This window comes from Triticum dicoccoides, chromosome 5B (assembly GCF_002162155.2).
Source record: "Triticum dicoccoides isolate Atlit2015 ecotype Zavitan chromosome 5B, WEW_v2.0, whole genome shotgun sequence".
Taxonomy (NCBI): Eukaryota; Viridiplantae; Streptophyta; class Magnoliopsida; order Poales; family Poaceae; genus Triticum; species Triticum dicoccoides.
This window is the reverse complement of record NC_041389.1, coordinates 333,658,108-333,670,542: the sequence shown is the minus strand read 5'-3', so window position 1 is coordinate 333,670,542 and position 12,435 is coordinate 333,658,108.

Below are 12,435 nucleotides of genomic sequence, written 5' to 3'. Positions count from 1 at the left end.
AGGTACCACCACCCATAACCGAAGATCGCGGGCTCAGCGCAAAACGACGAGCCAATTCGGTAAGTTTTCATATTTGCAAGATATGCCTTTTACTAGCACAACCGCGGGAGGAATCTAAGCCTCCATGCCAATTTTACAGGCCTGGGTAGCGATAGCGGAGTAGATTAACTGTTCGGCTCCGCTACCTGAAGATCCAAAATCGCCTCTTCTAAAGAAGATGCTATTTTCGGCGCCCTATGAGGTGCCGAAGAAGAAGGCCGCGGGGACCAGAGATGGTCTCCGGTGCAAGGTTGCACCGGACACGACGTCCGAAGACACCAGATGCACTCCTCCACCGAAACGAGGAGGAGGAGGAGGAAATCCATCCCCCCCTACTGGGGGGGAAAGAAGAGGAAGGCCGCCATGCATGGGGAGGCCGACGTGTCCAAGAAGGGACAAACCTTCCTTCCGGACCATCCCACCGCAGCCACCAACAGCGGCAAGGAGTGGGAACCCAGGGTCAAGCCCCTGGCTAAGTCGTAAGTATCCGGACACAATAGTATTTCCGGTATGTTTGCTTTATGGCTTCTTAACGTGTCAGACATGCACCTGCAGTCCGGCCCAATCCAACATCGAGATATCCTCCTCTTCGGAAGGATTGTTGGACTCGTTGGCGATGAACAGCGAGTCTCTTCTGACAGCCTCCTCCCCCAAGGCCACGGACGACACCGAGGTGTTGTCTCGAAGGATACCAGGCCAAGGGGAGCTAGTTCCGGAGACACCTCCAGGCGAAACCCCGGTCGCCGGACACATGGGGGGAAAGACCCCCACAGACTCTGATAATGGGGGCCGCAGCCAGTTTGGTCCCCAGCCGAATACGGCTCCGGAGACCCAAGTGGTTTCGGATTCAGGCAGGCAGCCTCTCCCTAAGGACGGTGAGCCGCCTATACCGATGACCTCTGTCCATCCAGAGGCACCGGACAACTTGCTGGAAACGCTTCGCATCGCTTCCACTGATGAAGAACACCGTACTCTTATGAGTACGGTGATCGAGAAGGTTCGGTCCGCCAAAAGCGGATTGACCGAAGCCTGCGCTAGCCTTCTAACAGGTTTTGAGGTAAGTAATAAAATTGTGAGAGAATATCACAGTGTAGACAATAGCCCCTAATCCTCTGTGCGGTGTTTGGAAAGAAAAGTCGAACAGAGGATCAAATAATACTCACAGGAGTCTAACATAAGATGTCTATGTAAATAAGCAGGCGTCGCTGCTGGCCGCTGCCGCCCGTACTGCGGAGGTCTGTGGACTAAAGCAGTACCTAGAGCGGACCGAGGGAGAGCTCGTCCTCATGAAGAGGAAGGTGGAGGAAAGTCAAGGTACATAATACCCTGCCTGTGTACTTATGAAGGATAAATGGTTTCTGCTGATAAAGCGTCATGAACCTTTATAGGGGCCACGACCGAAGTGGCGGCCTTTAAGAAGGCATTGGTCGAGGGTGAAGACAAAGCGGCCAAGGAACGTGTCGCGTGCGAGAAGCAAGAGGCCCGGGTCAGCGAGGTCCAGCAAGAGCTCCAGGATTTCATCCAGAAGTACGAGTCCTTGGAGCGTGACTCTAAGACTCAAGAGTCCGATCTTGCCAAGGCCCTCCAGAGTGCACAAGACGCCAGAGCCGAAGCCCAGGGGGCCCTCCGGGAGATCCAGGCGGCCAAGAAGATTGCGGCAGGTAAGGCATTTGTTATGCAAAGCAAGCATGTGAAGGAGACATTCTTTTTACTTACCCGAATTTGGAGTTCTCCAGGAGCATTTGTGGATCTGCCGCGCATCATATCAGATGCCGCAGAGTTCTACCGAGCCGAAGAAGGGAGCTCAACGGAGAAGTTGTTTTGATCTCAATATCTTGGGACCCGATGCCCTTGAGCGACCAGCTGAAGCAACTGGTCGAGCTGCACAAGGCAGCCGAACTGGCCATGAAGGACCTCATAGTCCGGCTATGGCCTGCCGAGCCTATGCCTAGCAGCTACTTCGGACTCGTGAAGCGGCATGTGAATGCCTGCCCACGACTTGAAGTCATAAAGTGGTCGGTTTGCATTGAAGGTGTGCGGATGGCCTTTGCCCGTGCAAAGATGCATTGGGCGAAGATGGATGCTACGGCGCTGATGACCGAGGGGCCACCGAAGGGCAAGGAGAACCGCCGACCCGAGAAATATTATGACAGTGTCCTGAAGGGCTCCCGCCTTGTGGCAGAGCAATGTGCAAAGGATATAATCTTTGAATGAATGCATTCATTTTATCCTATAATATGAAACAAGTTCATTTGCGCAATATAATGCTTGTTGATTTAAAATTTTACCTCCTATGCGGTCGTTTATAAAATCTGAGAGTTGGCCAGTCGTCGGCTTCTGCCCCCATGTAACTAGTACAGGGGTGTTCGGGATAAATGTAAACACTCTTTATCTAAGTTTTTTGTCCTTTAAGGAGGTGTCTAGCGAAACGAACAAGGCAATCGGACTATACAGCTTTATCACCCTCACTTAGCCATAGAAGTTCTATAATTTTAAATTTTGGCATAACCCCTGGTATTCGGAAGGCCGAACTTGGGGCGCTATACACGCCTAAATCGGACAAAGACCGATTCCTCGCATAAAGTGGAAAAAATCTTTAAGGATTTGAAACCTCTCGAACAGTGACCAGCTCTCACCGCATCATGACAGTCAGTTTTCGGCTTTCTCTATTGAGGTGCTCGTCCGGAAGAACCGGGACACAATCGCAGTAGTTCTCCCTTTACTACCCTAGCCGATATAGCGGAACGTAGGGTAGCAAGCATAGGAGCCAGGCAACCCAACTATTGACCCAAGACATGATTCGGAGTTGATGCATATAATGCTATAAGTTCGGGATCCCGCACTGTCAAAAGTGTTCGGACTTTCTTGTCGTGTTATGGGGTACACTGAAGCCCCTGGCGAACTGAACGTACCAGAATGTACGGGTGCGATTTGTAATAAATAAACAGTCAAGGAAAAAATGAAGTAATAAGCTGACGCTGCAAATTATTTTTCATTGTTATTTGAGTAATACGTCAAGGCGTATGTATACAAGTAGTGCGATAAGCAAATAGGGCTATTTGACATGCCCTAACCAAGAGCGAGCTGCGTGTGGGTATGTAAAACAGGTATAGCGATCGTTATCAGAGACCACCTGGGGATTCCCTTGTACGTCAAAGCTCCTTGCTTCCTTGGTGTATCCGTCCCGTGATGGGTCCGATGATCAGGTTATCGGAAGAGCCTCCAGAAGAGAGGAATCTGAAAGAAAGAAAGAAAAAGGTGAAGGTATGCGGATCCTGGGGCGGTTGAGCCGCATTGTGGACCGCGGTCTAGCTGTGCCTCCGTCTATGCCCATGGTATTTTAAGTGCGTAATTATGTACACGTGGCACGAATTTCACCGCTTGATTGGGACTAGGACGGAGGCCGAATTGCTAGGTGAGCTCTGGACGGGCCGGACGATCTTGTTGCAGAGTAGTTCGGACTCGCTTGACGGTGTCCGGGGGCTTTATTGCCGAATTGAGGGTCTGCCTAAGGAGGCTGCTCTGTACTTCTGCTGCAAGGGCCGCGGTGTGCTCCTCCGTACGGAGGGAGCGCTCTGTATTTCCATTGACTGTTATAACACCATGAGGTCCGGGCATATTGAGCTTGAGGTAGGCATAGTGTGGCACCGCATTGAATCAAGGGAATGTGGTTTGCATGATAACCACTGCGGAAGGGGACGATATCGAAGATTAACTCCTCGCTTCGGAAGTTGTCCGGTGATCCGAAGACCACTTCCAGTGTGATTGAGCCTGTACAACAAGCCTCTACACCTGGTATGACACCTTTGAAGGTGGTTTTGGTGGGTTTGATACTTGAGGGATCGATGCCCATTTTGCGCTCTGTATCCTGATAAAGCGGGTTCAGGCTGCTGCCACCGTCCATGAGGACTCGTGTGAGGTGGAATCCATCGATAATAGGGTCAAGGACTAGTGCGGTTGAGCCGTCATGACGAATACTGGTCAGATGGTCCCTGCGATCAAAGGTGATCGGGCAGGAAGACCATGGGTTGAACTTTGGGGCGACTGGCTCCATTGCGTAGACGTCCCTTAGTGCGCGCTTCCACTCCAGCTTGGGAATATGGGTGGCGTATATCATATTTACCATTTTGACTTGGGGGGGGGGGGGATTTCTTTTGTCCCCCTGTGTTCGGTGGCCGGGGTTCCTCGTCGTCATCACTATGCGACCCCTTTTCCTTGTTTTTGGCATTTAGTTTGCCGGCCTGTTTAAATACCCAACATTCTCTGTTGGTGTGGTTGGCTAGTTTATCGGGAGAGCCGTGGATTTGGCATGGACGATCGAGTATGCGGTCCAGACTGGACGGGCCTGGATTGTTTCTTTTAAATGGCTTTTTCCGTTGACCGGACTTGGAGCCACTGAATCCGGCATTGACGGCCATGTCTTCGATGTTATCTCCATTATTGCGACGCTTGTGTCTGTTGCGTCGGGGCTTGCCGTTTCTATCTATGGCATCTGAAGTGCCAGGATTTCTTGATGTGCTGTTGCTACGAGCCAACCAGCTATCCTCGCCTGCACAAAAGCGGGTCATGAGTATCATAAGGGCTGCCATGGACTTCGGCTTCTCTTGGCCGAGGTGTCGGGCGAGCCACTCGTCACGGATGTTATGCTTAAAGGCCGCTAGGGCTTCGGCATCCGGACAATCGACGACTTGGTTCTTTTTAGTTAAGAACCGAGTCCAGAATTTCCTGGCTGACTCTCTGGGCTGTTGGTTTATGTGACTTAAGTCATCAGCGTCCGGTGGTCGCACATAAGTGCCCTGAAAGTTGTCAAGGAATGCATCTTCCAGGTTCTCCCAACTGCCAATGGAGTTTCCCGGCAGACTATTCAACCAGTGCCGAGCTGGTCCCTTGAGTTTTAGTGGGAGGTACTTGATGGCATGGAGATCATCGCCGCGGGCCATGTGAATGTGGAGAAGGAAATCTTCAATCCATACCGCGGGGTCTGTTGTCCCATCATATGGTTCGATGTTTTACAGGTTTAAACCCTTCTGGGAATTCATGCTCCATTACTTCGTCAGTGAAGCATAGGGGGTGTGTGGAGCCTCTATGCCGGGCTACACTGCGACATAGTTCGGATGAATCTGGTCTGCTGTATTCGGCCCGGACGGATTTGTATTTAGTGTATCCGGCGTGGCGGTCATCGTCACGAGTTGGGGCGTGCCCCCGCGACCCGTAGATCGGTCTTGACTGTCCTGCTTTGTTTTCCAATTCGTCTCACAGGTCATGTGTGTAGCTCCGGGCCTTCGTGTTTCTATTTGTTTGGCGACGGGGTGCGGGCTGGTGTTCGGGCTGATACGCCGCTTTGTCTCGGCCACGAGGTGGTCGGTCAGCCGCATCCTGCACTGGTAGTATAGGCTCTAGTGCCTCGTCCTCGAATTGAGGTAACAACCTGCGCTTTGCGTAACTTTTGGTTGGGCGCTCGAGTCCGTATTCCTCGGCCGCTAGGACCTCAGTCCATCTATCAGTGAGAAGATCTTGATCAGCTTGAAGCTGCTGCTGTTTTTTCTTCAGGCTCTTTGAAGTGGCTATAAGCCGGCGCTTGAAGCGCTCCTGCTCGACGGGATCCTCAGGCACGGTAAATTCTTCGTCGCCGAGGCTCACCTCGTCTTTGGAGAGGAGCATGTAATTTTCATCCTCCGAGTTTTCATTCATTGCCTTTTCATCGGGGCTAGCTTGTCCGTCCTCCCGTCCGGCCTGTTTGAAGCTTGGTTGGGCGGGATTGTTTTCGTGTTCGGCATCATCTGGAGTGCTATTGTCTCTTGTTCCGGTATCAATGTTTCTACCCTGGCGTGGTTTAGAGCGGTGCCGCTGATGTTGGCGCTTCGGCTATTTCTCCAGAGGATTATCCTCCGTTACATCCTTTTGATCATCGCCATTGTTTTCTTTGGGTGTGTCCACCATATATATGTCGTATGATGAGGTGGCTGTCCAGCGCCCTGTGGGTGGTGGTTCCTGTTCTTGTCCGACATCGTCGTCCATACCGTCGATGTCTTCGGAGTCGAAATCAAGCATGTCGGTTAAGTCGTCGACAATGGCTATTAAGTGGGTGGTGGGTGGGTAACGAATTCCTTCGTCGTCCGCTTCCCACTCAAGCCGGACATAGTTTGGCCGAGAGTCTCCTGACAAGGAGAGAGATTTTAATGAGTTTAGCACGTTGCCCAAGGGCGAGTGCTGAAAGATGTTCGTGGAGCTGAACTCCAAGATCGGTGCCCAGTTAGATCCGATGGGCGCGGATACGCGCGGTTCGGAGCCTATGGCCGGAAACGAGTCCGAGGGTCCGATGACACAGACCTCATTGGAAGTCAAATCTGTGTTCGGCTCTATCGTCGTTGAGTGTGCAGCTTCTGTGGTGGGGCCCATCCTCCCATCCTCGGATGGCACAATCTGCACTGGATCTAAAGCCAGGGCAGCTGCAGGTGCGATCTCCTGAACACCGTCCGATGGCAGATCTAGGTCATGCTCATCGTGGCTGTAGGGCGTACCTGTCATGGGCTCGAATCCGTCGAAGATCAAGTCTCCGCGGATGTCGGCAGTGTAGTTCAGGCTTCCAAACCTAACCTGATGGCCAGGGGCGTAGCTATCGATCTGCTCCAGATGGCCAAGCGAGTTGGCCCGCAGTGCGAAGCCGCCGAATACGAACATCTGTCCAGGGAGGAAAACCTCACCCTGGACCGCGTCATTGTAGATGATTGAAGGAGCCATCAAGCCTTATGGTGACGACACAGTGGAACTCTCAATGAAAGCACCAATGTCGGTGTCAAAACCGGCGGATCTCGGGAAGGGGGTCCCGAACTGTGCGTCTAAGGCTAATGGTAACAGGAGGCGGGGGACACGATGTGTACCCAAGTTCGGGCCCTCTTTATGGAGGTAATACCCTACTTCCTGCTTGATTGATCTTGATGATATGAGTATTACAAGAGTTGATCTACCACGAGATCGTAGAGGCTAAACCCTAGAAGCTAGCCTATGATTATGATTATTGTATCTTGTCCTACGGACTAAACCCTCCGGTTTATATGGACACTGGAGGGGGCTAGGGTTACACAGAGTCGGTTACAGAGAAGGGAATCTACATATCTGAATTGCCAAGCTTACCTTCCACGCAAAGGAGAGTCCCACCCGGACACGGGACAAAGTCTTCAATCTTGTATCTTCATAGTCCATCAGTCCGGTATAAGCATATAGTCTGGCTGTCCGAGGACCCCCTAATCCAGGACTCCCTCACCTGGAGCATGTCAAATGTCTCGACAGAGAGAACATTGAGCCAGGCTCCGCCATAGACGAGTGTCTTAGTGACGAGAACATTGCTGATGGTAGGTGAGCAGAGCATGGGGAGCGCGCCTGAGGTGGCTGCGCACTTGAGCTGGTCTGAAGAATCGAATGTGATGGCGTACTTTGGACCACCTGAGCGCATGCGACGCCTCGAGCTTGGGGAGGGCCGTGTTCACCTCACGCGTGAACTGCTTGAAGATGCGATGGGAGGCTGGGGCCTGAGCACCCCCCAGGATGCAGGATATGGCACGAGGCTCTTGGAAGCCCCCAGCCCCATCATCTTGACGGTGGTCGTCGTTCCTTCTTGGTGGCGGCGGCGGCGGAGGGAGGCCAGCGTTACCCTGAGGACAGTCCTCGCGAGGCTGATCCCGCCACGGGCCATCACGAGGCTGGTCCTGCCAGCGGTCTTCACGAGGCTGATTGCGCCAGCCCTGGCGGGGGCCATGATCGTCCCAGCAGCCTCCATCGCGGCCTCCTCCACGGCTGTAGCCACGGTCGTTGCGCTCGGGACGCCGGCCAAGGCGTCCGTCGCAGATAGCCCTGAGCTCTTGGCAGTCGTTGATGTTGTGGTTGTGTACATTGTGGAAGACGTAGAACAGGCGGTTGCCCTCGGAGGACTCAGGTTGATCACAGCCACGCTTTCTGTTAGGCTCGGCTGCGAGCACAGTCGGACCCTTGCGCTTCACGTCCTTCACCTTGGCCTTGTTGTCTTCAGGATCGGCTTCAGGGAGCTCGAGGAGTGAGAGGCGACCTTCTTCTTCCCTCGCGCACCGGGTCGCCATGTTGAACATCTCCAGAGTCGAGCACAGATCCTCATGTATGGCGAGCTCCTCCTTCATCTTGACATCTCGGACGCCATCAGTGAACGCTGAGATGATGGCCTCGTTCGACATCTTGGGGATCTTGAGGCGGACGTTGGTGAAGTGCTGGATGTACTTATGAAAGGTCTCTCATGGTTGTTGCTTGATGCGTCGCAGGTCGCCAGCTGCAGGAGCGCGGTCCCGGGTACCTTGGAAGTTGGCAATGAAGCGCTGGGGCAGCTCGTCCCAGGAGGAGATCGACCCCACCGGGAGGTTCAGGAGCCACGAGCGCGCGCCATCCTTGAGAGCCATGGGGAACCTGTTCGCCATAACCTTCTCATCACCGCTTGCCGCCTTGAAGCTCAACTCATAGAGCTGAAGGGATTTGGTCGGGTCGGGGGTGCCGTCATAGCGCAGAGGCAGATCTGGCTTGAACTTGCCGGGCCAGACGACGCGACGAAGCTCTGGAGTGAACGCATGGCATCCCGCCGTGGCCACTAGGGCTCGCCTCTGAGGGGAAGCCAGGTCTTGACGCCCATGTGCAACCACCTCAGGATGCATGCGGTCTTGGTGCGGAGGTGCGGGAGGAGCTGGGAGCGCACGCGCTTCTGCCTGAGGCCGCTACATGACCCGACAGCTTTCTTCATCGCGCGCGAGCGCCCTGCGCGGTTGATCACGCTGGGAGGCCTCACGCCTTGGCTCGAGGACGAAGTCTTGCCGAGAGGAGGAGCAGGAGTGCCGTGAGCTATGTCGCCCGCCTGGGGCTGCGGGGGAGGCAGCGAGCGGGATGACGCCGGAGCCTCTCCGGCAGCGCTGACGAGCTCGGCGATGCGGTCCGGCCAATCCTTGTAGAGGTCGTCGGCCGGACGGTAGCGCAGAAGCTCACGCGCCATGAGCAGCACTGACTACGCAGTCGCCGGCCCGCGGCAGGCGTGGGAGGACGAAGCAGCGGCCGGGGTCAGCGATGGAGTGGCGGTGCGGCCGTCGCGTCGCATGGAGGGTGGCAGCGACCAATCCTGCTGCTCGTGGGTTGCAGGGCCAGTGGTAGCATTGGCCACGGGCGACGAGGAGCACCGTTGCCAGCGGGCGCCGTCTGCGCGACGCGCGCGGCAGGGGCTATCCGGCGCTCAGCACGAACTCGACGAGCGTTCGTAATGAGAACGGCAGAGCGGGGGTGAAACAACCGGCGGAAGAGAGAGGTTCGAACTCAGGGGCGTGTGCGAAGAACTCAACCTCTCAAGCCTCCCGATCCACAGCTCTCACGACCTAGCTCGATGAACACGACAGAGAAAGACATGGCAGTTTACCCAAGTTCGGTCCACCTTGCGGTGTAATACCCTACTCCCGCTTTGTGGTGGATTGGCCTCGCAATGGGCTGAGGATGAACTAGTACAGGTGGAAGAACAGCCTCAGGAGGCGTGTTCTTGTGATGAGCTCTTGGTGGTTCTATGAGCTGATCACCTGGTGAGTTGATCGATCCATCCCCCTCTCTACGGTGGTGGTGGCTAGGCCCTATTTATAGTGGTCTTGGTCCTCTTCCTCCAAAACTTAGGCGGTAAGGGATCCCACAACGGCCAAATTTGAAGGGGAACAAGAAGTACATCTAATCCTGATGAAAGGTGGTCTTCGCCTGCAAAGCCTCTGAGCATGACGTCGTGGTGGGCTCGGTGATGACATCCATCCTGCTGTTCTAGCAGTCTTGGTCTCGTTGCACGCAAATGGCAACCTTTGCTTGATTCCTTGGGACTCCGCACCTGCGCTTGCCTCCTTTGCACCAAAGAGGAAACCTGTTGTACTGCGCCCGCTGGCGCGTGCCTGGCCTTGGTCGTCATGGCTGATGTCATTTCAGCCTCTTGAGGCTGGGTCTTGCATAGAAATCTCTGCTCCGCTCAGGAGGCAGCCTAAGGAGGCCGCTCCCTCGGGAGGTCTTGATGTCGCCCGCCTCGCGAGGCTTGGCCCCTCGCGAGGGTCTTGTCTTGCCGTAGTCGAAGCTGGGCCATACCAGGCCGTCGATGAAGCCACGCCGTGGGCCGTAGGCAGGCAGGTCTGGGTACCCTGGTTCCCAGAACGCCGACAGATACTTTGTGAGTGGTTCAACAAATTGATTGGAAACACAACTCTGAGGTGGTTTACTACCTACGTGGTTTCATCCTACTTCCTTCGATAGAAATAGAGACTTTAGAGTGATTCTTTGCCACGCTTTGAGGGATTATCATGTGGTTCAATTATGTAAAATTGTTGAGAGATTGCACTAGCGAAAGTATGAACCCTAGGTCTTGTTGCCAAGCATTGAGACACCATTTTCACACACTTTTGTTACTTGCTATTCCCTCCATAAAGAAATATAAGAGTGTTTAGATCACTACTTCAGTGATGTAAACACTCTTATATTTTTTACGAAGGGAGTACCTTCCTATTTTTATTTGTTCAGATTATAAAAAGCTATTTCTACCATCCATAATACACGTATATCACCGACGAACTAATCCGCCTATACAACTAACAATTGTATTAGGTGTGTTGGGGACACAAGAGACTGCTTGTATTTGGTTGCAGGATTGTTTGAGAGAGAACCATCTTCATCCTACACCTCTTGCGGATTGATAAACCTTAGGTCATCCACTTGAGGAAATTTGCTACTGTCCTACAGAACTCTACGCTTGGAGGCCCAATAAAGTGTATAAGAATAAAGTTGCATAGTAGACATCACTCGGCCATCTTGCGTGATAAATTTTGGACTGCCACAGACTCCTTCGGATTGTTCCTTGGGGTCCAGGAGCTGCGCCTACTCGGGTCACGATGTATGGTGTGACGATGCCGGCCCAAGGTGGGTCTGGCAGCTCTACATCCGGGATGTAGAACCACTCCCCGTGCCACCTTTTGATCGTCTCCACGAATTCCCCGGGAAGGTACTTGCAGCTGGCCAACCTTCTGATGGCGGCACCACTGCATTCACACGTCTCACTGACGTTCGTTTGTGGCTTGATGTAGAATTTTTTTGCCGCAAGCCAAGGTACGGCTCGCAGTACAGAAAAGCTTCACATAGCGTGATAAAGCACGCTATGTGGAGAACCGAGTTTCGGGGGAGGTGGTGAAGTTGCAGACGGTACAAATGGAGGAGACTCCTAAAAGGGGATGGATGGGAAACCCTAACCCATGGAGCAGGAAAGGGATGAAGCATATCCGTTCATTGTCCTATGAATTGGGCTTGGGCACCGTCTCGGACCAAGCCTCGTCATCCTTGATGATGAGCGGAGCATGGGAAAGGACACCTCCGGTGGCAGGTATCCTACCTTGGAGAGCCAGCCCAGTTGTGTGTGCGTGATGGTGTAAAGCTTCCACTTCCCCTTGGCTAGGGAAACAACCTTCTCCTTTGTCGGCTCCACGACGGAAGCCTTGTTGGTGTTCATCGTCTGGCGGCCCCTTCCGTAGGCAACAGTCTCCAGCCATGGGTCTTGCGGTGGTGGAGCTCTGCGGTGTGCGGGGAAGAGTGGTTGGGCGTAAGGAAGAAGAAGGCGGGTGAGGAGAAAGGTGTAAAGTTCTCCCCCGCTTTGTCTCCATCCTTATATAGTGGTTGAGGAAATGAAATGGCGGCATGCTATCTCTGCCGCATGACACATAATCTCTTCGTATCCCCCTCCCCCCAACGATGATAATTTTGCGGCAAGGAGGGGGGTCGAGGCGCACGATGGGACGGGACGTGAGTAGGCCCCTAGCCCACTCCCTCACACCACCTTATGTTAGGTTAGGGATGACACGCGGTCTTGTGGGGCCACCTGATGAGACCGGACTGGTTTGTCAGAGTTAGTCCGACGACCTTTGATTACACAACGCGGGAACTTGGCTCCCACCCGGCTAGCTGCACGGGAAAACTTTTCTTGTGCGCAGGTCAGCCAGCACCTCCAGAATTTCAAAGACCGGGCTGGTCTACGTCACCTCGGAGGCAGCTCAACAAGAGGCCGGCTGCAGGATGACGTTGTTTCGGGGACGCTTCATTTGAACATGTTTCAAGACCAGTGACTAAAGACGATGTGCGGCTCGGGGCGACTGAGGTGCAGCCAAGCTTGAAGACCAGTTCAGGGGCTACTAATAGTGTCCCGGCTAAGGGGCCTCACACCCTGCCGGTTTCCGGCCCGGTGGGCCGGGTTAAGGACCCCCTATGTCGATTCTGTCCTGGAGCCCGGTTTACATGAAGATTCCAGGAGACTTGGGGTACAATCTGAAGATACTGGAGCCATGGAGGACTCTACCTCCACCGACGTAGTCGACCTAGCTCTGTAACTCT